Below are 27,686 nucleotides of genomic sequence, written 5' to 3'. Positions count from 1 at the left end.
CCGCTAAATAAGATCATACATATCAATCCCTTTGCATCAAATCTTTCACATTTCTCAGTTAACTGTTTTTATTATTATTACATTCATTTTCAACATAAAGTAAAAACAGGTGAAATAGGAGGACACGAATACTCAGTGCATTGAAGCCTGAAAGTAAATACACTTGTGTTTTGTCAACAAAGAAAAAAAAAAGCACAAAACAAATGTTGGAAAAATTATTTCCATACAGAAACCAGCAGGGATAAGGTCTATAACTTCTCACACAGGTGCTCTTATATCTGGAATATGTTAGCAATGTCCATGGAGCCAAGGGCATGTGTTTCCAACAGGAAGCTGTCCAGGCCATATGGGCTGACCAATCAGTGGTCAGATACCTGGCACCAGCAGATATACTATTTATATCTTGGTATTTGCTCATAGTGAAAATATAGAGATTCCCATTTTTTAAAATGTCTATTGAAAAAATATCTTGATTGTATTTGCTCCACTTTGAGTGTCTGTGTTTGGTATGTTGCAGAGTAAGGGGTACACTTGGAATAAGCGCTTTGTGGTTGTTAAAGAATTGAGTTGGTTTATCTGAGGAGGGAGATCAGTATATCAGGGAGCCTGCCCTCCCATCTATCCAGACCCTCACAGGATTAACCAAGCATCCACTGGACAATGGGCCAGAACAGAGGGATTGACAAAGCGGCTAATGTAGAACTAGTCCAGCCTTCCCTCCCCACGGCTCCTCTTCCCTCCTCCATGCTCACTAGTACTAGCATTCATTATAGATGGTTAGTTATAAAAGAGTTCTCTAATAGTTATCTTGTATTAGCAAACAGAAAGAAGGAAGCCAGCCAGTATTTCTCCTGACATAGGTTTCAACCTCCTCTTCTGTTTATACCATCATGGTAATAGCTTTGACTTACACTCACTGGAGCATCTACTGGAGAATCACTTGAAGACAATTCAACACAAAACCAATGAAAGAGCTGTGAAAATGCATGAAGACTGCCATCTAACAACTGCAAAAATCTTTAATGAAATGATGACTGGCTCCATTGGCAGAAGAAACCCCAATTCCAGCCTATATTCTGTAACTCAGGACATACATATGTAAATAACAAATCTGCCTGCCAGTCCAGCTTTGAATATTAGCATTTGAGGCTCAAACCTTATTAACTGTTTATCTTCCTTCTCTTTCATTAACTCTACTAAGTCATTTCTTATATTTGAAAAGCCAGATATATTTTGTAAAGATCATGCTACAATAAGTAAAAAATGTAGTCATGGAACATCAAAATAAAGTTGATGAATAAAAAGGCACACTGCAAAAATTCTGGAGAAAATAGAACCACAGTACTTTTTGGTTGGATATTTTTCTAACATAGAAGGAAAGAGAAACAGGTATATTAAAGTTACTTTTCAGGTAAAGGTATCTGTGAGTCAAAGCAGTTAACATTGACTTCTCTCTCCATGGTTCAACGCAGTCTTTTTTTTTTTAAGCAAGAGAGAGAGAGAGGAACAGACAGGAAGGGAAAGAAATGAAAAGCACCAGCTCACTGTTGTGGCATTTTAGTGGTTCATTGATTGCTTTCTCATATGTGCCTTGACTGAGGGGCTCCAGCTGAGCCAGGGACCCCTTGCTCAAGCCAGTAACCTTGGGATCAAGCCATCAACCTTGGGCTTCAAGCCTGTGACCACGAGATCATGTCTTTGACCCCATGCTCAAGCCAGTGACCCTATGCTCAAGCTGGTGAGCCCACGCTCAAGCTAGATTAGTCTGCGCTTAAGCCAGTGACTTCGGGGTTTTGAACCAGGGTCCTCAGTGTCCCAGGTGAATGCTCTATCCACTGGGAAACCACCTGTTCAGACAAAGCAGTCTTTTCTTGTATTGCCTTCTGAGGAAGTGTTTAGTCTTCCATCAGGTAGAAGCGATACATCAGGGTCATGATCAGAGCTGAGATTGCCAGGATCACCCAGTTGGTCCATCAGCCAAAATTAGAGCCAAAAATAATAAGAAGAACTTCCAAAGGCTTGGTTATCTTTGATCTGTCATCTAGATGAGGCTCCCCAATGATATCTGTTTGGACAATTCTCTAGCATCTGCAAACTACCCAACATCCTCAAAGTTTTCAGTAGCATCAGCTCTGGCTTATTCCCTTAAGACATCTTCTCCACCACGATGGGCCTCCAAAAATTTGGTCAAATTGAACACATTGCAGTGTAGGATCAGCCAGGTACACTGGGGTGGTTGTGCTTCTGGGCCTCTTCCCAGGTGTAGTCCTTGATAGCCTTGTCATACTATTTGGCTATTTCAAAACACAGTGAGCTTCAGGCCTCCAGATACCAGCTGAGTCAGGAGAAGCACTGGAGCATCTCAACAAGCCCTGCTAAATCATTTCTTAATCTGGAGGGTTTTCTGTTTAGTGTCTTAGATCTGCCTATTCTGTGCTATTTCCATCATCTGCACTCCAGACAGGGCTCTTGGCAGGCCTGTCTTAGTTCATGTCCTTTCCTCTGCCAATCTGCCCCACCGCCACTACCAGATTTGTGCTCCTAAACATAGGGATCAAGTTACTTCCATACCCAAGAACTTACAGTGACTCTCAAACTCTCACTGAACCTCATCCTAGCTGCCCAAGATTTTCTTTCATTTCTTACACATGTACAGCTCAAACCAACCATTCAGAACTAACTTGAAACCCAAAACCATTTCTAATGCTCTTTCCTAGGTTCAGATTGTGCCAGTTCAAATCCTACCCAAACTTGAGGAACAAGTCAGCACCCTTCTCTATACTCAAGTACCAGTATTTAGTTGTCTGACCCACTAGGTACCAACACTGGAGGTCAGAGACTAGGCCTTACCCTTCTTTGTAACCCCCTTCAAAGTTACTATCATAGTAGGAGCTCAACAATGATTTGTGGAATAAAAGAAGATGTGTTAAGCAGGGTTGTAAGCTCTTTCACTTTCAAGTAAGATGTTTCTATTTCTGTCACTTTTCCTATTCCTTACCATCCTCATCTCAGCCACTTATGACAAACCTGTACTTTACTAACAAAAGCCTTGGTTTAGAGTAGTCAATCTTTCTCTGAAGTAAGATTCATGCAGAGAAAATAGAGCAAAATTAACACACACTGATTTTTAAAACCTATCACCATTTCCTCTCTTCTGAACAGACCTTCTATTTTGCCTCTTACTTTCCATTTCCCCACAAAAATCTAAACTATTTTCCTCCCCTCCTTTCCTATGCTCTCTTGTAAAATAATGACATTTCCAGAAACCAGATTCATTTGATTTAAGACTTTCACAGTGAGCTGTGTTTCCTGTCAGACTGGAGACCTTCTGGTAAAGAAGGATAAGAGGAGAATATTCATCAAGAGTTCTTGAAGTAGTGCAAGAATTAAGGAATTGGAATAATCTAGAAGAGATAAAAGTGGTTAGGGCAAACAAACAAATCAATTCAGGAAGCCCCCAACAACAAATATCACATCACAGATAGCAATGCTATAAGAAGAAATGTTGTTCTTCAAGTCAAAGGTCCACCATACCTGTTTCCAGTCACCATAATGGTAAAGCTGTATGCCTTTATATCAATGGCAGATTTCCACCACAACGACTCAAACAGGATGCATTCTGGGATGAGGTTGAGTGACTAGATTTAGAGAATCCATAAACAATAAGCAGGGGGAAGGGAGGCTAAGTGAAAGGGAGAGAGAGGAAGATAGAGAAGGTAGGAGGGAGAGAGGTAGGAAAGAAGTGAGGGAGGAAGGGGGAAGAGAGAAAAGGGGGGAGGAAGTGGAGGAGGAGAAGGAAGTAGAGGAAGAAGGAGAAAGTAAATAAAAAAATAGAGAGGGAGAGAAGAAGAGACAGACAGAGACAGATAAACAGACTGACAAGGGAAAAGAAAAGATACTGAAAGCAAGCAAGCTTCCACAATCATCTTTGAGGCCAGGAGAGAGAGTGCTTAGAGTGTCAGCCCTGAAGCCAGAGACTCTTGCGTGTGCATCCTGGGTCTCATCACTACCCTCTCTAAGTGCCACTTTCTTCTCCTGTCAATGACTTGCCCAAGGTCACAGAGCTAGAAACTGATGAGGGGTGAGATTTAACTGAAGAAAGAGAAGGAGAGGAAGGAGGCAGAAATCCAGCAGTAATAAACTGAATAAATACTGAAAGCATGCCAACACAAAATACTAGAAAAGAGAACAAATTATCATTATTTATAGGATGTATAAACACCCAAGGGAAAATCTAGAAAACCCAAAAGGATAAACTGAACAAACAAAAAGCACTCTAAGAAACTTAAATAAAGTGACTTACTATAAAAAATAAAATGAGCGTGCGGAGGACCCGGGTTCGATTCCCGGCCAGGGCACATAGGAGAAGCGCCCATTTGCTTCTCCACCCCTCCGCCGCGCTTTCCTCTCTGTCTCTCTCTTCCCCTCCCGCAGCCAAGGCTCCATTGGAGCAAAGATGGCCCGGGCGCTGGGCATGGCTCTGTGGCCTCTGCCTCAGGCGCTAGAGTGGCTCTGGTCGCAATATGGCGACGCCCAGGATGGGCAGAGCATCGCCCCCTGGGGGGCAGAGCACCGCCCCTGGTGGGCGTGCCGGGTGGATCCCGGTCGGGCGCATGCGGGAGTCTGTCTGACTGTCACTCCCTGTTTCCAGCTTCAGAAAAATGAAAAAGAAAAAAATAAATAAATAAATAAATAAATAAATAAATAAATAAAATGAATAACTTTCTTATATATAAACAATAACCACAGAAATAATTATGAAAACAAGATGCTAGTGGGTATAAAAATGGAAGCATCAAAAACATAAAATATCTAGGAGTAATCTCAGTAAGAAATGTGCAGAATCTGAATAAAAACTAAATACTCTAGTAAAATAAAATAAGGATTGAATATATAAGGAAATATATCTTATTCTTGGCTAGACATTCTCAATTTTATAGTACTATATCAATTAATAAAAATATCAACAAGAATCAGTTGAACTTGAAAAGCAATCTCAAATTAACTAAGAGAAAAATAAGAAAAGATCACAAGGAAAACAGACAAAGAAACAGCTAATGACCTTAAATATATTAAAATTTACAGGAAAACTACAGTAATTGAGACAGTATGGTTGTACAGTTGCATTAATGAGACAAAGCTTTGGACGTAAGGTAGGACGTCCAAAATAGACCCACACATAAGATTATTTAGCATGGATAAATTTGGCATTTCAAATCAGTGGAGGAAGATAAGTTTTTGATTTTTGTTTTAGAATAATGAAGCTAGAACAAAGAGAGAAATTATGCGAGCTCTACCAAATTATATTAAAATAAATCATAGATAGATCTAAAATTAAAATGCAAAATGTTAAATCATGAAAATAAAAATATTTTTTTTTTAATTTTTTTTTTAATTTTATTTATTCATTATAGAGAGGGGAGAGAGAGAGAGAGAAAGGGGAGGAGCAAGAAGCATCAACTCCCATATGTGCCTTGACCAGGCAAGCCCAGGGTTTTGAACCGGCAACCTCAGCATTTCCAGGTTGACGCTTTATCCACTGCGCCACCACAGGTCAGGCCAATAAAAATATCTTGAGCTGTAAGAATTATGATCTAAAGGTTCAAAAGCTATCAAAGAAAAAACCCAACAAAGTTGATTGCCTGATTATTTTTAAAATCTTTAAAGAAAAAAAAAAAGAAAGATAAACCTAAGCAAAGCAAACAACAAATTGGGAAAAATATTTGTCACAGATATGACGAAACACACTATTCAACAAACATAAAACACTTTGAGGATCAAAAAAAAGAGATGAACAACTGAAGAAGTAACGAGGCAAAGACATGGAAGTGTACTTCATAGGAGAGAAAAACCTCAGGAATAAAGAAGTAAAACAAAACTCAATCTCACTAATCTTTAAAACTATGATTTTACACCTATATACTAGCAAAACATTTTACAGTTAATAATAATCAGCATTGGAGAGAGAGAGACAGGATGGCCACAGAGTAGGTGGATGCTCCAACTCCCACTTCCCAGAACCAAGGTGGATTACAACTTAATTCTGAGAACACTAATCTTGAAAGACCAATTTGGACTAAACTAAGAGGATTCTATAGCCAAGGAACATTGGAGAACCCACACTGAGACTGGTAGGACAAGCGGAGACAGGAAAGGGCTGCCCACTCCCAAGAGCGAGCAGCAGCTGGGAGGGACTCTCACAGTGGTGAGGGTTGCCCAGCGAGTTGTGGGTCCTCAGCCCCAAAACCGGAATCCCAGCTGAGAGCCCTGGAGCCTGGAAGGGGCTTATGGACTATATTTGGCTGAGAAAAGAGCTTAGACACTGTTTGAGAGGAGGCAGAACTCTAGGACCCAGGCTCTGTATTAAAGGGACTACAAGGAGAGCCTCGCTCACAGCGACTTTCCTGGAGCTCTAGGAGCGGAGAGCTGTGGGAGGACTGGGGTTGCCAGGGGAAAGAGTGGTCTCGGGGGCACAGGGGGAGACACTTTGAGGGATGGACACCCTAACCCCTGGGCTGAGTCACTCTCCAAATATAAACTTAACATTTTTCCTGGGAACAGCATTATCAGAATGGGAAGAAATTACCCCGTCCACTGGAGGCTCACCTACCCCAGTTAGAACAAAGGCGCTTAGAGGCAGGCAGCATGTTAAGGATACAAATAGTGAGTGCAGAGGTCTAAGCTACATGCCCACCCCCACGCTGCTGTGTGCTTGCTGGGGGCAGGCAGGCCAGAGGCGGCAGGGCCCAGCTACAAAAGCCAGGGTGCAGTTGCGGAACGAGGGCAGTCCGAGCAAGTGTGTGCGGGCGAGACCACGGAAGCAGAAACCCCAGGGGCTGCTGCAGAGGTGTCGGTTAGCACCCAGTCCTGCCTGGAGTGTGGACCCGCACTTGACAGGGGCGGTGGCCCAAGCAAAAGCAGAGAGGGGTCTGCGAGGGTGCATGCTAGCCTACCAACAAGGGCGGAAGTCGCAGCAGCCCCTGCGGAGGTCCCGGCCTGCACACAAACCCACCTGTGGTGTCGGTGCGCCCTCAGCGGCAGCGGAAGCTGGGCGACCTCCAGGGTGTTCCGATTGGGTACGCGCAGGACTGGCCGCAAAGGAGGGAGCCACCGCAGCTGCTGAGGTCTGATCCGACACATAAACACCCCCTCCTTGGCAATGCGGCCGGCTCTCAGCAGCAGCGGAGGCTGAGGCAGCCCTGGAAGCATCCAAGTGGGCGTGCACTAGCCCACCAGTAAGGCGGAAGCCCCGGCAAATGTTGTGGAGGCCAAAGCCCATGTGCAAACTTGCCCATGACGCAGGCCCACCCTCAGTAGCAGGGAACGCTGGGCTGGCCTTGGAAGCAATCCAAGCAGGTACTCACGGCTGGCCCGGGCTGTGGAGGCCACACTGGCCACGAGGCAGGCTGGCACCAGCAGCACGTGAGCCCAAACGCCCCAGGCAGCAACAGCAGTGGTAGGCCAGTGGACAGACCACACAACGGGAGCACAGAGGCCACAGCCACTGGACCCCTGTAACTACACCCTACGACAGTGGTTCTCAACCTGTGGGTCACGACCCCAGAGGGGGTCGAATGACCAAAACACAGGGGTCGCCTAAAGCCATCGGAAAATACATATTTATTATATAATACATTTTTAAATAAAATATGTATTTCCAATGGCTTTAAGTGACCCCTGTGTTTTGGTCGTTCGACCCCCGCCGGGGTCGTGACCCACAGGTTGAGAACTGCTGCCCTACGGAGTGCTAAAAAGAAGAAAAAAAACAAAATAAAATAAATAAAAAGTCTGGATAGAATGACACCTGAAGCTAAGGAGTAGGCCACATCCAATACTGTACCTAATCACTGAATTACAATACTGAGCCCAACAAGAAGCCAGCAGCAACAGGCAACAGAAGGTGGATCTCAGCAAAACTTGAAATTTTAAAGGAACTTCCCCCAAGCCAAGTGTAGGTAAAAGCAAGCCTAGCAATGCAGCTGATATTTACAATGGCACCTGGGCCCAGCAGAAGCAGCCACAAGATCTGGATTGCCTATAGTACCAAAAAGGTTGATAAGAGCCAGTCATAGGCAGTGACCCCCACTGATCTGCACTAGACCCCAGATAGGGAGGTCCAGGGCAGGAACATTCAGTGGACAGACACGGAAAGCACCAGTTCAGGACCTAACAACCCTTGTTAGAGTGGAAGCTTAAGGAAAAGCTCCTCACACCTGACACAGCTAAGTCATAGAAAACGCTGACACAAACAGCAAAAGGAACAGTGATAGAAGATAAGTAGCCCACAGAGGAATACAAACAACAGCTGATGCCAAGCCAAGAAGACCTAGAAATAACATAAATGAAAAATGGAGGCAGACAAGACCAACCCTAGATTTAACTATCACAAACAACACATCCAAAAAAGGAGTGTATACATAGACAAAATGGGAAGGCAGAGAAATGCAATCCAAAAGAATCAACAAGAGAAATCCCCAGAAAAAGAAATGACTGAGATGGAAATAACCAAACTACCAGATGCAGAATTTAAAATAATGATTATTAGAATGCACAAAGATCTTAGAGCAACAATGGATGGACAATTTGAGAACCTAAATAAAGAGATAACAAGCATCAAAAAAGACATTGAAATAATAAAGAAGAACCAGTCAGAAATGAAAAATACAATATCAGAAATGAAGACTACACTAGAAGCAATTAAAAAAAGACTAGACTGCATGATTTCGGCCTGCAGATGCCTCGTGTAAGCCATATGCAGCCGGCATATTTAAAATTTCCTCCTCTAATACAACTCTTCAAAATTCATCTGGACTGGGTGTCTCTATATGAACTCGATGAAATGAGTTCCTTACAGATACATCATTCTATTTAAAAACTGTTTGGGGGGACCTGAAGATGGCAACGGAGGCAGATGCACGGACTCCCAGCTCACACCACCGAACTGAATTACAAACTAATTTAGGAACAATCAGTGTGAAAAACCAACTCTGGACTACAAAACCAGCTCTCAAAAACCAAGGAGCAAAGAAGAAACCACAACAAACTTGGTAGGGAGTGCCTGTATCTCCCTGCATACAGGAAGAGAGGGTGGGTGAGGCTAAGAGCCCAGAAGGGCTCTCATTCCAAGGAAAAGAGCAGAAAATACTCTCACAGACACGTGCCTGGCAACCAAGAAGGAGGTGTGCTGAAAGGGACAGCTTGTCTGCTAAAAAGAAAGGAGAGAGAGAGAGAAAGACGATGAGGGGCAGAGGAATGCATGGGACAACCTGAGAAGCTTAATCATCCAGTGATGGAGGCAGCCATAGCTGGGGGAGGGGCTGATCCTTCCACAAAACAAAAGACTAAAGTGCTTTCGGGTCACAGATCTCAAGACATCTCTCCAGCTCCAATCAACGCCACAAGACACAGCTGAAAACAAGAAGTGGGGAGGAGGGGAAGTAACTCAGTTCTCCATGGAGATCTGAGTTACACCTCCCACTACTGAAACTGAGAAAACACCTTGCCCCCAGAGAGATTAACTGGTAGAAGAGGTCTTCAGTGTCTCAGGTTACACCCACTGCATTCCTTGATACAGTATCAAATAAGCCACCTGCTGAGATCAGTAAACAAGACTATCAACTGTTAAGAAAATAAACAAATCAAAACTTCAAAGTGAACCAAATCCGAAAGTGGATTACAAATAATAGCTGATGTCAATCCAAGAAGACCAAGAAATAAAAGAATTGAAAACTAAAGGCAGAAAACACCAAGGCTAGACTCAACCAACACTACAAACAAAACACCCAAACAAACAGACATAATGAGAAGACAGAGAACTACAATCCAAATGAAACCACAAGAGAAACCTCCAGGAAATGAACTGAGTGATATAGAAATAACCATCTTCTGGATGCGGAGTTCAAAATAATAATTGTAAGGATGCTTAGGGTCTTAGAAAAACAACGGATGGTCATTACAAACACCTAAAAAAATAGCAACTATAAAAAAATATATTGAAATATTAAAAAGAAACAGAGATGACAAATACAATAGCAGAAATAAAGACCACAATGGAAGGAATTTAAAACAGGATGGATGGGGCTGAGGATCGAATCAGTGAGTGGGAGGACAAGTTGAAGGAAGGCATTAAAGCAGAAAAGAAAAAAGAAAAGAGAATCAAGAAGTATGAGGAAACTATTAGAGAGCTCTGTGACAACATGAAGAGAAATAAAATCCGCATCATAGGGTTTCCTGAAGAAGAAGAGAAAGAACAAGGTTTACAGACTTTCTTTAATCATATCATAGCTGAAAATTTCCCTAAATTAATGCAGGAGAAACTCTCACAAGTTCAAGAAGCACAGAGAACTCCATTAAAGAGAAACCAAAAAAAACCTACACCAAGACACATCATAATTAAAATACTAAAGCTAAGTGATAAAGAGAAAATATTAAAAGCTGCTAGAGAAAAAAGGGCTATCACCTACAAAAAAGACCTCATAAGGATGACATCAGACTTATGAACAGAAACACTTCAGGCCAAAAGGGAATGGCAAGAAATATTCAAAGTAATGCAGAACAAGAGGCTACAACCAAGACTACTTTAACAAGCAAGGCTATCATTTAAAATTAAAGGAGAAACAAAAAGCATCCCAGACAAAAAAAACCTCAAGGAATTCATTACAACCAAACCAATGCTGCAGGAAATGTTAAGGGGACTGTTGTAAACAGATCAAAGTAGGAAAAGAATACAGCAAAGAGGAATACAGTTTTAAAGAATAAAATGGAAAAAAAAAACCCAACTACATATCAATAATAACCTTAAATGTAAATGGATTAAATGATCCTATCAAAAGACAAAGGGTAGCTGCATGGTAAGAAAACAGGACCCATATAAATGCTGTCTACAAAAGACACACCCTGAAACAAAAGATGCACACAGACTGAAGGTAAAACGATGGAAAAAAACATTGCATGTAAATGTAAATATAAAAAAAGCTGGAGTAGCAATACTTATATCAGACAAAATGGACTTTAAAACAAAGGATATATTAAGAGATAAAGAAGGCCACTATATAATAATAAAGGGAGCAATCCAACAGGAAGATATAACCATTATAAATATCTATGCATCTAATATAGGAGCACCTAAATATATAAAGCAGACATTGATGGATATAAAGGGCGAGATCAACAACAATACTATAATAGTAGGGGATTTCAATACCCCACTAACATCACTAGATAGATTCTCAAGAAAGAAAATAAACAAAGAAACAGCAGACTTAAAGGACACAATAGATCAACTGGATTTAACAGATATCTTCAGAACCTTTTATCCTAAAGCAGCAAAATATACATTCTCTTCAAGTGCTCATGGTACATTCTCTAGGATAGACCACATGTTAGGGCACAAAAGTTGTGTTAACAAATTTAAGAAGATTAATATCATATCAAGCACTTTCTCTGATCATAATGGCATGAAACGAGAAACCAACCACAACAAAAATTTTAAAAATTCTCAAATACATGGAAACTAAATAACAGGTTGTTTAATAATAAATGGATTAAGAATGAGATCAAAGAAGAAATAAAAAAAATTCTTAGAAACAAATGATAATGAGCATACAACAACTCAAAATTTATGAGACACAGTAAAAGCAGTCCTGAGAGGGAAGTTTATAGCACTACAGGCACACTTTAAGAGGCTAGAAAAAGCTCAAATAAACAAACTTAACCCAGCATCTAAAAGAACTAGAAAAAGAACAGCAAGTAAAGCCCAAATGTAGTAGAAGGAAGGAAATAATAAAAATCAAAGGAGAAATAAATGACATAGAGGCTAAAGGAACAATACAGAGGATCAATAAAACTAGGAGCTGGTTCTTTGAAAAGGTAAACAAGATCGATAAATCTTTAAGTAGACTCACCAAAAAAAAAAGAGAGAGGACTAAAATAAATAAAATTAAAAATGAGAGTGGAGAAATAACAACTAACACAACTGAAATACAAAATATTCTAAGAAAATACTATGAAAACAGTATGCCAAAAAATTACACAACCTAGATGAAATGGACAAATTTCTTGAAACATAAAATTTTCAAAAGTCAATCTGGAGAAATCAGAAAACCTAAACAGACCGATTACACCAAATGAGATTGAAACAGTTATCAAAAAACTAAGCAAAGTCCTGGGCATGATGGCCTAACAAGTGAATTCTACCAAATATTTAAAGAAGAAATAACTCCTATCCTTCCCAAGCTATGTCATAAAATTCAAGAGGAAGCAAGACTACCAAGCTCCTTTTAGGAGGTGAGCATAATTCTGATTCCAAATACAGGCAAAGACAACACAGAGAAAGAAAATTATAGGCCAATATCCCTGATAAATATAGAAGCTAAAACCCTCAACAAAATATTAGCAAACCGGATCCAACAATATATAGAAAAAATCATACACCATGATAAAATGGGATTTATTCTGGGGAGGCAAGGCTGGTACAATATTTTCAAATCAATCAATGTGATTTATCACATAAAAAAAAGGAGAAAAACCACATGATAATTGCAATACATGCAGAAAAAGTATTCAATAAAATCCAGTACCCATTCATGATCAAAACTCTCAGCAAAATGGGAATACAGGGAACATACCTCAGCATGATAAAAGCCATTTATGACAAACCCACAATCAACATCATACTCAATGGGCAAAAATTAAAAGCAATCCCCATAGGATCAGGAAAAAGGCAGGAATTGCCCCTTTCACCACTCTTATTCAACATAGTCCTGGAAGTCCTAGGCACAGCAATCAGACAAGAAGAAGAAATACAAGGCATTCAAGTTCGAAAAGAAGAAGTAAAACTATCATTACTTGCAGATGATATGATATTGTATATAGAAAGCCCTAAAGTCTCAGTCAAAAAACTACTGGACCTGATAAATGAATTCAGTAAAGTGGCAGGATATAAAATTAATACTCAGAAATCAGAGGCATTTTTGTACACCAAAAATGAACAATCAGAAAAAAAAATTAAGGAAATAATCCCCTTCAATATTACCAAAAAAAAAAAGTACCTAGGTTGGCTCAGCGGTAGAGCATCAGCCTGGCGTGCAGGAGTCCCGGGTTTGATTCCCGGCCAGGGCACACAGGAGAAGTGCCCATCTGTTTCACCACCCCTCCCCCTCTCCTTCCTCTCTGTCTCTCTCTTCCCCTCCCGCAGCTGAGGCTCTATTGGAGCAAAGATGGCCCGGGCACTGGGGATGGCTCTGTGGCTTCTGCCTCAGGTGCTAGAATGGCTCTGGATGCAACAGAGCGATGCCCCAGAGGGGCAGAACATTGCCCCCTGGTGGGCATGCCGGGCAGATCCCGGTCGGGTGCATGCGGTAGTCTGACTGCTTCCCCGTTTCCAGCTTCGGAAAAAATGAAAAAAAATAAATGGTGTTTGGAAAATTGGACAGCTACCTGCAAAAAATGGAACTATACCATCAACTTACACCATTCACAAAAATAAACTTGAAATGGATAAAAGACTTAAATGTAAGCTGTGAAACCATAAGCATCTTAAAAGAAAACATAGGCAGTAAGCTCTCCGACATATTAGCAGCAATATATTTGCTGATTTATCTCCATGGGCAAGTGAAATAAAAGACAAGATAAAAAAATGGGACTATATCAAACTAAAAAGCGTTTGCACAGCTAAAGACAGTAAGAACAGAATAAAAAGACAAACTATGCAATGGGAGAACATATTTGACAATACGTCTGATTGTCAAATAAGGGGTTAATAACCAAAATCTATAAAGAATTTGTAAATCTCAACACCAGGAAGACAAACAATCCAATCAAAAAATGGGCAAAAGAAATAAATAGACACTTATTCAAAGAGGACATACAGATGGTCAATAGGCATATGCAAAAATGCTCAACATCACTAATCATTAGAGAAATGCAAATAAAACCACAATGAGATATCACCTCACACCAGTCAGAATGGCACTCATCAAAAGAACAACACAGAATAAGTGCTGGCGAGGATGTGTAAAAAAGGGAACCCTCCTGCACTGCTGGTGCAGCCACTGTGAAAAACAGTATGGAGATTCCTCAAAAATTTGAAAATCAAACTGCCTTTTGACCCAGCTATCCTACTTTTAGGAATATAGCCTAAGAACACAATAGAACTGTTCCAAAAGGAGAAATGCACCCCCATGTTTATGGCTGTATTGTTCACAATAGTGAAGATCTTGGATACAGCCCAAGTGTTCGTCAGTGGACAAGTGGATTAAAAAGCTTTGGTACATATCTGCTATGGAATACCACTCAGTCACATAAAATGATGACATCGGATCATTTACAACAACATGGATGGACCTTGATAACATTATACTGACTAAATAAGTAAATCAGAAAAAACTAAAAACTATATGAGTCTTTACATAGGTGGGACATAAAAATGAGACTCAGAGACATGAAGAAGAATGTGATGGTAACAGGGTGTGGGGAAGGAGGGGGCAAGGAAGGAGAGAGTGTGGTTGGGGGGAGGGGAGAAGCACAAAGAAAACCAGATAGAAGCTGATGGAAGACAATTTGACTTTGGGTGAGGGGTATGCTACATAGTCAAATATCAAAACAATCTGGAGATGTTTTCTCTGAACATATGTACACCAATTTATCAATGTCACTGAATTAAAATTAATCATAAAAAATAAATAAAAATAAAAACTATTTGGTCAGATAAAAAATTAAAGTTTCTTACATAGACATTTTAAAAAAAAGCAGACTGGATGAGCTTAATCAGGCGGTGCCACAGTGGATAGAGCATTGAACTGGGATGCGGAAGACCCAGGTTCGAGACCCCGAAGTCACCAGCTTGAGTGCGGGCTCATCTGGTTTGAGCAAAGCTCACCACATTGGAACCATGGTCGCTGACTCAAGCAAGGGATTATTCAGTCTGCTGCAGCCCCATGATTAAGGCACATATGAGAAAGAAATCAATGAACAACTAAGGTGGATCAATGAAAAACTAATGATTGATGCTTCTCATCTCTGTCTATTGCTGCCTGTCTGGCCCTATCTATCCCTCTCTCTGACTCTCTACCTGTCAATGAAAAAAAAAAAAAAAAAAAAACGCTGGATGAAGTAGAGGATTGAATCAGTGATTTAGAAGACAAAATAAATGAAAGCATGGAAGTGAAGCAGCAAAAAGAAAAGATGCTCAAAAGGTCTGAGGTAACTCTAAGAGAGCTCTGTGACAACCTAAAAAGAAACAACATCCACTTCATAGGGGTTCCTGAGGAAGAAGAGAAAGAGCAATGGATAGAGAGCCAATATGAAGAAATCATAGCTGAAAACTTCTCTAAATTGATGCAGGGAAATGTCACACAAGCTGAAGAAGCATAGAGAATTTCATTAAAGAGAAAAGCAAAGAAATCTACACCAAGACATGTCATAATTAAAATACCAAAGCTAACAGATAAAGAAAAAATACTAAAATTTACAAGAGAAAAAGAGTCAACTACCTACAAAAAAAGCCCCCATAAGGATGACATCTGACCTTTCAACAGAAACAATTGAGATCAGAAGGGAATGGCAAGAAATATTCAAAGTAATCCAAAACAAGAACCTAAAAACCAAGATTTTTATCGGCAAGGCTATCATTTAAAATTGAAGGAGAAATAAAAAAAAATTCCCAGAAAAGAAAAACTCAAGGAACTCATTACAACTGAACCAATCAATGCTACAGGAAATCTTAAGGGACCTGTTGTAAACAGAAGAAAGGGGGAAAAGAATATAGTAAAAGAGGAATGTAGCTTTAAAAATAAAATGGCAATAAACAACTACATATCAATAACAACTTTAAATGTAAATGGATTAAATGATCCAATCAAAAAACATAGGGTACCTGCATGGATAAGAAAACAGAACACATATATATGCTGTCTACAAGAGACACACCTTAAAACAAAAGATACACATAGGCTGAAAGTAAAAGGTTGGAAAAAAATATTTCATGAAAATGGAGATTAAAAAAAAGATGGGGTAGCAATACTTATATGAGACAAAATACACTTTAAAACAAAGGTTATAGTAAGGGAAAAAGAAGATCACTACATAATGATAAAGGGAGCAATCCAACAGGAAGATATAACCATTATAAATATCTATGCACGTAATATAGGAGCACCTAAATATATAAAGCAGACTTTGATGGATTTAAAGGGCAAGATCAACAGCAATACTATAACAGTAGGGGATTTCAATACCCCACTAACATTACTAGATAGATTCTCAAGAGAGAATATTAACAAAGATACAGAAGACTTAAAAGACACATTAGATTAACTGGATTTAATAGATATCTTCAGAACCTTTCACACTAAAGCAGCAGAATATACATTCTTTTCAAATGCTCATGGTACATTCTCTAGGATAGATCACATGTTAGGGACAAAAGCGGTTTCAACAAATTTAAGAACATTTAAATAATATCAAGCAATTTCTCTGATCACACAGGCATGAAAATAAAAATCAATCAAAACTGAAAAATACTCAAACACATAAAAACTAAATATCATGTTATTAAATTATGAATGGGTTAACAATGATATCAAAGGAGAAATAAAAAATTCTAATATCTAATAATAATAAGCATAAAACAACTCAAAATTTATAGGACACAGCAAAAGCAGTCCTGAGCGGAGGACCCGGGTTCGATTCCCGGCCAGGGCACACAGGAGAAGCGTCCATTTGCTTCTCCACCCCTCCGCCGCGCTTTCCTCTCTGTCTCTCTCTTCCCCTCCCGCAGCCAAGGCTCCATTGGAGCAAAAAAATGGCCCGGGCGCTGGGGATGGCTCTGTGGCCTCTGCCTCAGGCGCTAGAGTGGCTCTGGTCGCAACATGGCGACGCCCAGGATGGGCAGAGCATCGCCCCCTGGTGAGCAGAGCGTTGCCCCTGGTGGGCGTGCCGGGTGGATCCCGGTCGGGCGCATGCGGGAGTCTGTCTGACTATCTCTCCCGGTTTCCAAGCTTCAGAAAAAAAAAAAAAAAAAAAAAAGCAGTCCTGAGAGGGAACGTCATAGCAGTACAGGCATACCTTAAGAATCTAAAAAAACTCAAATAAGCAATTTAGCCCAGCATCTATAAAAACTAGAAAAAGAAGAGCGAGTAAAGCCCAGACGAAGTAGAAGGAGGAAAATAAAATAAATGACATAGAGGCTAAAAAAAAAATAAAGAGGATCAATGAAACCAAGAGCTGGTTCTTTGAAAAGGTAAACAAGATCAATGAACCTTTAAGAAGATTCAGCAAAGAAAAAATAGAGAAGACCCAAATAAATAAAATTAGAAATGAGAGTAGAGAAATAACAACTGACAAAACAGAAATATAAAGGATTGTAAGAAAATACTATAAAGAACTGTATGCGAAAAAATTAGACAACCTAGGTGAAATGAATAAATTCCTTGAAATATATAATCTTTCAAAAATCAATCTGGAAGAATCAGAATACCTGAATAGACCGATTAAAACCAATGAGATCAAAACTGTAATAAAAAAACTCCCAACAAAGAAAAGTCCTGGGACAGATGGCTTCACAGGTGAATTCTACACAATATTCAAAGAAGAAGTAACTCCTATCTTTCTCAAGCTATTTCAAAATATTCAGGTGAAGGGAAGACTTCCAGGCTCCTTTTATGAGGCAAGCATAATTCTAATTCCAAATCCAGGCAAAGACAACATAAAGAAAGAATATTATAGGCCAATATCCCTGATGAATATAGATGCTAAAATCCTCAACAAAATATTAGCAAACCAGATCCAACAATATATGGAAAAAATCAAACACCATGATCAAGTGGGATTTATTCTGGAGAGGCAAGGCTGGTACAATATTTGAAAATCAATCAATGTGATTCATCACATAAACAAAAGGAAGGAGAAAAACCACATGATAATTTCAATAGATGCAGAAAAAGCATTCAATAAAATCCAGCACACATTCATGACCAAAACTCTCAACAAAGGGGGAATACAGGGAACATACCTCAACATGATAAAAGCCATCTATGACAAACCAACAGCCAACATCATACTCAATGGACAAAAATTAAAAGCAATCCCCTTAAGATCAGGAACAAGGCAGGGGTGCCACCTTTCACCACTCTTATTCAACATAGTCCTGGAAGTCCTAGGCACAGCAATCAGACAAAAAGAAGAAATACAAGGCATTCAAGTTCGAAAAGAAGAAGTAAAACTATCATTATTTGCAGATGATATGATATCGTATATATAAAAGCCTAAAGTCTCAGGCAAAAGACTACTGGACCTGACAAATGAATTTAGCAAAGTGGCAGGATATAAAATTAATACTCAGAAATCAGAGGCATTTTTATACACCAACAATGAACAGTCAGAAAGAGAAATTAAGAAAACAATCCCCTTCACTATTACAACAAAAAAAATTAAGTACCTAGGAGTACATTTAACCAAGGAGACTAAAGACTTGTACTCGGAAAATTATAAAACATTGATAAAAGAAATCAAGGAAGATACAAACAAGTGGAAGCATATACTGTGTTCATGGTTTATTCTTTAGGAAGAATAAACATCAGTAAAATGTCTATATTACCCAAAGCAATTTATAAATACAATGCAATGCCAATTAAAATACCAATGACGTACTTTAAAGATATACATAACATATTACAAAAATTTATATGGAACCAAAAGAGAACAAGAATAGCCTCAGTAATCTTAAAAAAAAAAAGAATAAAAGAATATCACACTTCCTGATATCAACTATACTACAAGGCCATTGTACTCAAATCAGCCTGATACTGACATAAGAACAGGCACATAGATCAATGGAACAGAACGGAGAACCCAGAAATAAACCCACAGCTCTATGAACAACTGATATTTGACAAAGGAAGTAAGGGCATACAATGGAGTAAAGACAGCTTCTTTAATAAATGATGTTGGGAAAATTGTACAGCTACCTGCAAAAAAATGAAACTAGACCACAAACTTACACCATTCACAAAAACAAACTTGAAATGGATAAAAGACTTAAATGTAAGCCGTGAAACTATAAGCATCTTAGAAGAAAACATAGGCAGTAAGCTCTCCAACATCTTAGCTGCAATATATTTGCTGATATATCTCCACGGGCAAGTGAAATAAAAGACAGGATACATATATGGGACTATATGAAAGTAAAAAGCTTTTGCACAGCCAAAAACAATAAGAACAGAATAAAAAGACAAACTACACAATGGAAGAACATATTTGACAGTACGTCTGATAAGGGGTTAATAACCAAAATTTATAAAGAACTCGTAAATCTCAACGCCAGAAACACAAACAATCCAATCAAAAAATGGACAAAATAAATGAATAGACACTTCTCCAAAGAGGACATACAGATGGCCAATAGGCATATAAAAAAATGCTCAACATCACTAATCATTAGAGAAATGCAAATAAAACCACAATGAGATATCACCTCATACCAATCAGAATGGCACTCATCAACAAAACAACACAGAGTAAGTGCTGGCGAGGATGTGGAGAAAAGGAAACCCTCCTACACTGCTGATGGGAATGCAGACTGTTGCAGCCACTGTGGAAAACAGTATGGAGATTCCTCAAAAAATTGAAAATCAAACCGCCTTTTGACCCAGCTATCCCACTTTTAGGAATATACTCCAAGAACACTATAGAACTGTTCCAGAAGAAGAAATGCACCCCCATGTTTATGGCAGCATTGTTCACAATAGCGAAGATCTGGAAACAGCCCAAGTGTCCATCAAAGTACGAATGGATTAAAAAGCTTTGGTACATACACACTATGGAATACTACTCAGCCATAAGAAATGATGACATCAGATTATTTACAATAACATGGATGGACCTTTATAAGATTAAACGGAGCGAAATAAGTAAATCAGAAAATACAAAGAACTATATGAACTCATACATAGATGGGACATAAAAATGAAACTCAGAGACATAGACAAGAATGTGATGGTAACAGGGGGTGGGGTGGGGGTGGGGAGGGGCACAAAGAAAACCAGATAGAAGTTGAACAAAAACAATTTGACTTTGGGTGAGGGGTATGCAGCATAATCAAATGTCAAAATAATCTGGAGATGTTTTCTCGAAACAAATGTACCCTGATTTATCAACATCACTGCATTAAAATTAATAAAAATGAGAAAAAAATGTCTATATTACCTTAAGCAATTTATAAATTCAATGCAATACCAATGTCATACTTCAAAGATATAGAACACATATTCCAAAAATTTATATGGAACCAAAAAAGAACATGAATAGCCTCAGCAATGTTCAAAAAGAAGAATAAAGTGGGTGGTAGCACACTTCCTGATATCAAGTTATACTACAAGGCCACTGTACTCAGAACAGCTTGGTACTGGCATAGTAACAGGCATATAGATCAATGGAACAGAACAGAGAACCCAAAAATATACCCACACCTCTATGAACAATTGATATTTGACAAAGGAGGTAAGAGCATACAATGGAGTAAAGACAGTCTCTTTAACAAATGATGTTTGGAAAATTGGACAGCTACTTGCAAAAAAATTAAACTAGACCACCAACTTACACCATTCACAAAAATAAACTCAAAATGGATAAAAGACTTAAATGTAAGCCGTGAAACCATAAGCATCTTAGAAGAAAACATAGGCAATAAGCTCTCCGACATATCTCTCAACAATATATTTGTTGATTTATCTCTACAGGCAAGTGAAATATAAGAAAGGATAAACAAATGGGACTATATCAAACTAAAAAGTTTTTGTACAGCTAACAACGTGAACAGAATAAGAAGACAAATTATACAATTGGAGAAAATATTCGACAATACGTCTGATAAGGTTAAAAACCAAAATTTATAAAGAACTTGTAAAACTCAAGTACAGGAAGACAAACAATCCAATCAAAAATGGGCAAAAGAAATGAATAAACACTTCTCCAAAGAGGACATACAGATGGCCAATAGGCATATGAAAAAATGCTCAACATCACTAATCATTAGAGAAATACAAATTAAAACCACAATGAGATACCACCTCACACCAATCAGAATGGTGGTCATTAACAAAACAACACAAGATAGGTGCTGGCGAGGATGTGGAGAAAGGGTACCCTCCTGCACTGCTGGTGGGAATGTAGACTGGTGCAGCCACTGTGGAAAACAGTATGGAGATTCCTCAAAAAATTAAAAATGGAACTGCCTTTTGACCCAGCCATCCAACTTTTAGGAATATATCCCAAGAACACCATATCAATGATTCAAAAGAAGAAATGCACCCCCATGTTTATAGTAGCGCTGTTTACAATTGTCAAGATCTGGAAACAGCCCAAGTGTCCATCAGTGGATGAGTGGATTAAAAAGCTATGGTATGGTACATATATACAATGGAATACTATGGAGACATGAGAAAGAAGGAAATCTTACCTTTTGCGACAACATGGATGGATCTGGAAACTATTATGTTAAGTGAAATAAGCCAGGCAGAGAAAGAAAAATATCATATGACCTCACTCATTTGAGGAATCCAATGAACAATGAGAACTGAGGAACGGAATTGAGACACAGGAGAAATCAAAGGGACCAGAGGAAAAGAGGACAGAGGGATAGGAGATGATAGGATGGCATAATACTGAAGGGAATGGGGGAGGGCGCTATGGGGAGGGGGACAAGGGAGATATTGAGGGGAATATGGGGGAGCTGGGTGCATTCGGGGCAACACTAGAATCTATGTAAACTCAGTAAATTAAAGTCAGTTAAAAAAATATTCAGCATCGGAAAAGTCAACACTTGGTTTCAGTGGAGATGCCTTCAATTGGAAAAAAATCATCTCTAAATATCAAGGTAAAATCAAACATGTTGTTTCCTGACGCTGAATATTTCTTTTTAGAAATCTATCTTATGGAGGTAATTGCAGAAGAAAAGCATACTTACAGAATGTTTGTTAAGCCATTAAAAAAAAAGAAGGAAGGAAAGGAAAAACACCATGTTCGACCTTAAGATGGAATTTTGAGTGTGGGGTCACTGGCTTTAGCGTGGGTTCAATGACCAAAGGTCCCTAGCTTGAGCTCAAGGTCACTGGCTTGAAGCCCAAGGTAGCTGGCTAGAGCAAGGGGTCACTGGCTCAGCTTGAGCCCCCTACTCAAGGCACATATGAGAAGCAATCGTGATGCAACTATGGGTTGATGCAACCATGAGTCTTCTCCTGTCTGTCTCTCTCTCACTAAAAAACAAACAAAAAATGATGTTTTTAAAAACAATTTATAATATGAGTTTAATATGATTTGATTATTACTTAATAAATATTGTGCATGCTAGTTATTTGTTACTATATAACAATTAACTCCAAAAGTCTGTAGCTTCAAACAACAAACTTATTTTCTCACAGAGTTTCTGAGGGTCAAGAGTGTCTTAAATGAACAGTTCTGGCTCCAAGTCTCTCAGGAAGTTACAGACAAGTTGTCAGCTGAGGCTGTGGACACCGAACGCTGGAGGATTCATTTATCAGTTCACCTACATGGTTATTCATGATCTCAATTCCTCACTGGTGTTGACCAGACACCTCAGTTTCTTACATGTACCTGACCAGAGTTCCATAAACTACCTGAGGGTCTTCACAACATGGCAGCTGGCTTCACTCAGAGCAAGTGATCCAACAGAGAGGAAAAGCATACCCCATATGATAGCCACAGTCTTTGTAACCTAATCTCAGAAGTGACATACCATCCCTTCTGCAGTATTCTATTCTATTCTAGAAGTGAGCCACTAATTCCTACCTACACTCAAAGGGAGGGGATGACACATGGACATAGGAAGGGGAATCAGTGGGAGCCCTCTTAGAGGCTATTACTAATAATATAGAGTATATCTAGATCTTTCTATAAGTGTAGATATAAAAATTTATGTACAGCAGGAAGATTATACATCCTGATTTGTTTGAAATAGTCCTTGTTTGTTTCTGTTGTCCTGGAACAATGAAAGTATCTCACCTCAAATATCCCAGTTTGGATAATAAATGATACTCTGAATAGTAAAATGTCTGAAAGGATACACACCAAAACATTGACTTCATTGGCCTCAGCAAGACTGAGAAGGCTTTTATGTTTACTTAATACACACTTCTATAAAGTTTTAACATTTACATTAAAAGTGTATTACCTCAATAAAGAATTTTCAAAAAGACAGAACTTATACATTAGTTGTCTAGATTATCTTTCAGAATCATTTAAAATATCAATATTATCACATGGATTCCATTTGAGACAGTGAATGACCCTAAAAGAAAAAACCCCAGGGATTCCAGCACCAGAGAGGAGAGAAAGAATACCTTTCCTTTTCAGGTGACACAGAAAAAGCTCTGTGCAGTTCCCCTCCTGTTTCTCACAGATGTACAGGTTTTAGATCTCCAGACCATAACATAGTTGGTATCATTTCTTGGCATCCATCTCACAAATACAAAAGGGAATTAAGCAAGTGAGCTATGACAGCTAAACAGGAGAGGAGGGAAAACCCTAAAAAAACAAGAATCTAAAACTAAGTCCACTGAGATGAATCAGGGACATTAGGCAGAGAAAGAAAAGAAAGAGACATTTTCCCCATGACTTGAGTTCATGGTTTTATTTGCACAATGTTGGAAGAGTGGGTGGTAAAAACAGCCTTGGATATTAACAACAGTAAAATATATAATAGCAAGTGTTAATTCATCTTCACACACTGAAATTTTGCCATTTGAGATTGTTTCTTTTGTATTAAGACTCTGCAGTAAAAGGAGGTATCAGGCTGGAGCTTGAAGATCTGAATGTCAATGTTGTTCTTATGGCAAAGGAGCAGTTAGCACAAAAAGGAGTCCAGAGCCCTAGATACCATGAGTCTTAGAGCCAGAAAGACTACTTACTAAATGTATAACCCTAAGCCAGGTCCTATAAGCTCTTCTTGTTTCAGTTTTTCTATCAATAAAACAGAACTCAGTCTTTCAACAAATGGTGCTAAAACAACTGAATACACATATATATACACACACACAAATAAATCTAGACACAAATGCTACATCCTTCACAAAAACTTCTCAAATGGATCATAGACCTAAATGTAAAATGAAAAACTATAAAACTCCTAGAACAGGGGTAGTCAACATTTTTATACCTACTGCCCACTTTGGTATCTCTGTTAGTAGTAAAATTTTCTAACTGCCCACCGGTTCCACACTAATAGTGATTTATAAAGTAAGGAAGTAACTTAACTTTATAAAATTTATAAAGCAGAGTTACAGCAAGTTAAAGCATATAATATTAATTACTTGCCAAGCACTTTATGTAGGATTTTCACTAAGCTTGGCAGAATAAATCTTTATAAAACAACTTACTATAGTTACATCTATTATTTTAAAGGACCTGAAGATGGCAGCGGAGTAAGCAGACACACAGACGCCCAGTTCTCACCACCAAACTGTAATACAAATCAATTTAGGAAAAATCAGCATGAAAAACCAACTCTGGATTACAAGAACAGCTCTCAAAAACCGAGGAGCAAAGAAGAAGCCACAACAAACCTGGTAGGGAGCGCCTGAAACTCCCCTGCTTACAGGAATGGGAGGGTGAGGCTGAGAGCCCAGAGGGGATCTCACTCCACGGAAAAGAGCAGAAAATACTGCTCACAGCCACTTGCCTGCTGACCAGGGAGCGAGGTGTGTTAAAAGGACCAGCTTATCTCCCAAGTGGAAAGGAGAGAGAGAGGGACAGACTGTGAGGGGCAAAGGAATGCAGAAGACGACCTGAAAAAGCTGACTGATCTGTGCTGAAGGCGGCCATAGCTGGGGGAGGAACTGATACATCCACAAAACAGAACTGAATTACTTCTGGATCACAGATCTCCAGACATCTGTCCAGCTCCAATCAGCATAAGACAAAGCTGAAAACAAGAAGTGGGGAGGAGGGGCAGTAACTCAGGTCTCCATGGAGATCTGAGATACACCTCCCCCTACTGAAGCTGAGAAAACACCCTGCCTCCAGAGAGAATAGTTGGTGGAAGAGGCCTTCAGAGTCTGTTTACACCCACCACATTCCTGGATACAGTTTCAAGGAAGCCCCCTGCTAAGATCAGTAAACAAGACTATCACCTTTTAAAAAAACAAACAAATCAAGACTTCAAACAGGACCAAACCTAGACTCAACCAACTCTACAAAAAAAACACCCAAACACAAATAATGAGAAGACAAAGAACTGTAATTCAAATGAAACCACAAGAAAAACCTTCAGGAGATGAACTGAGTGATATGAAAATAATCAAACTTCCAGATGCAGAGTTCAAAATAATGATGGTAAGGATGCTTAGGGATCTTAGAACAACAACGGATGGTCATTATGAACACATAAATAAAGAAATAGCAAGTATAAAAAAAAGATATTGATATATTAAAATATTAAAAAAGAATCAGTCGGAGATGACAAATACAATATCAGAAATGAAGACCACAATAGAAGGAATGAAAAACAGGATGGATAGAGCTGAGGACTGAATCAGCAAGTTGGAGGACAACTTCAATGAAGGCAAGAAAGCAGAGAAGAAAAAAGAAAAGAGACTCAAAAAGTCTGAGGAAACTCTTAGAGAGCTGGGTGACAACATGAAGAGAAATAACATCCGCATCATAGGGGTTCCTGAAGAAGAAGAGAAAGAACAAGGGATAGACACTTTGTTCAATCATATCATAGCTGAAAACTTCCCTAAATTAATGCAGGAGAAATTCTCACAAGTTCAAAAAGCACAGAGAACTCCATTAAAGAGAAACCCAAAGAAACCTATAGCAAGACACATCATAATTAAAATAACAAAGCTAAGTGATAAAGAGAAAATATTAAAAGCTGCAAGAGAAAAAAAAGCTATCACCTACAAAGGAGCCCCCATAAGGATGACATCCAACTTCTCAACACAAACACTTGAGGCCAGAAGGGAATGGCAAGAAATATTCAAAGTAATGCAGAACAAGAACCTACAACCAAGACTACTTTATCCAGCAAGGCTATCATTTAAAATCAAAAGAGAAATAAAAAGCTTCCCAGACAAAAAACAACTCAAGGAATTCATTACAACCAAACCAATGCTGCAGGAAATGTTAAGGGGCCTGTTGTAAACAGATCAAAGTGGGAAAAGAATATAGCAAAAAAGGAATACAGCTTTAAAGAATAAAATGGCAATAAACAACTATATATCAATAATAACCTTCAATGTAAATTGATTAAATGATCCAATCAAAAGACATATAGGGTAGCTGCATGGATAAGAAAACAGGACCTGTACATATGCTGTATACAAGAGACAGACCTCAAAACAAAGAGATGCACATAGACTGAAGGTAAATGGATGGAAAAAAAAAACATTTCATGCAAATGGAAATGAAAAAAAAAGCTGGGGTAGCAATACTTATATCAGACAAAATGGACTTTAAAATAAAGGATATAGTAAGAGATAAAGAAGGCCACTACATAATGATAAAGGGAGCAATCCAACAGGAAGATATAACTATTATAAATATCTATGCACCTAATATAGGAGCACCCAAATATATAAAGCAGACTTTCATGGGTTTAAAGGGCAAGGTCAACAACAATACTATAATAGTAGGGGATTTCAATACCCCACTAACAACACTAGATAGATCCTCAAAAAATAAAATTAACAAAGAAACAGCAGACTTAAAGGACACACTAGATCAACTGGATTTAATAGATATCTTCAGAACCTTTCACCCTAAAGCAGCAGAATATACATTCTTTTCAAGTGCTTATGGTACATTCTCTAGGATAGACCACATATTAGGACACAAAAGTGGTCTCAACAAATATAAGAATATTGAAATCATATCACTTTCTCTGATCACAATGGCATGAAACTAGAAATGAACCACAACAGAAAAGCTAAACAATTCTCAAACACATGGAAACTAAATAGCATGTTGTCAAATAATGAATGGATTAAGAATGAGATCAAAGAAGAAATAAAAAAATTCCTAAAAATGAATGACAATGAGCATACAACAACTCAAAATTTATGGGACAAAGCAAAAGCAGTACTGAGAAAGAAGTTCATAGCACTACAGGCACACCTTAAGAAACTAGAAAAAGCTCAAATAAACAACTTAACCTTGCATCTAAAAGAACTAGAAAAAGAACAGCAAGTAAAGCCCAAATGTAGTAGAAGGAAGGAAATAATAAAGATCAGAGCAGAAATAAATGACATAGACGATAAAAAAATATATACAGAGGATCAATGAAACTAGAAGCTGGTTCTTTGAAAAGGTAAACAAGATCAAAGAACCTTTAACTAGACTCACTAAGAAAAAGAGAGAGAAGACTCAAATAAATAAAATTAGAAATGAGAGTGGAGAAATAACAACTGACACAACAGAAATACAAAATATTGTAAGAAAATACTATAAAGAATTGTATGCCAAAAAACTAGACAACCTAGATGAAATGGACAAATTCCTTGAAACATACAATCTTCCAAAAATCAATCTGGAAGAATCAGAAAACCTAAACAGACGGATTACACCAAATGAGATTAAAACAGTAATCAAAAAACTCCCAACTAAGAAAAGTCCGGGGCCTGATGGCTTCACAACTGAATTCTACCAAATATTCAAAGAAGAACTAACTTCTATCC

General features: G+C 38.7%; 1 protein-coding gene and 1 pseudogene across 1 annotated transcript in view; both read right to left on the bottom strand.

Annotated features, from left to right (window-relative positions):
- Positions 1-27,686, bottom strand: part of ST8SIA1 (ST8 alpha-N-acetyl-neuraminide alpha-2,8-sialyltransferase 1) — a 188,737-nt gene that overhangs the window by 133,410 nt on the left and 27,641 nt on the right. The window lies entirely within an intron of this gene.
- Positions 1,896-3,190, bottom strand: LOC136399679 (cytochrome b5-like; annotated as a pseudogene).

The sequence above is a fragment of the Saccopteryx leptura genome, chromosome 1 (assembly GCF_036850995.1).
Source record: "Saccopteryx leptura isolate mSacLep1 chromosome 1, mSacLep1_pri_phased_curated, whole genome shotgun sequence".
NCBI classification, from domain to species: Eukaryota; Metazoa; Chordata; class Mammalia; order Chiroptera; family Emballonuridae; genus Saccopteryx; species Saccopteryx leptura.
This window is presented reverse-complemented; position numbering and strand designations above follow the sequence as displayed.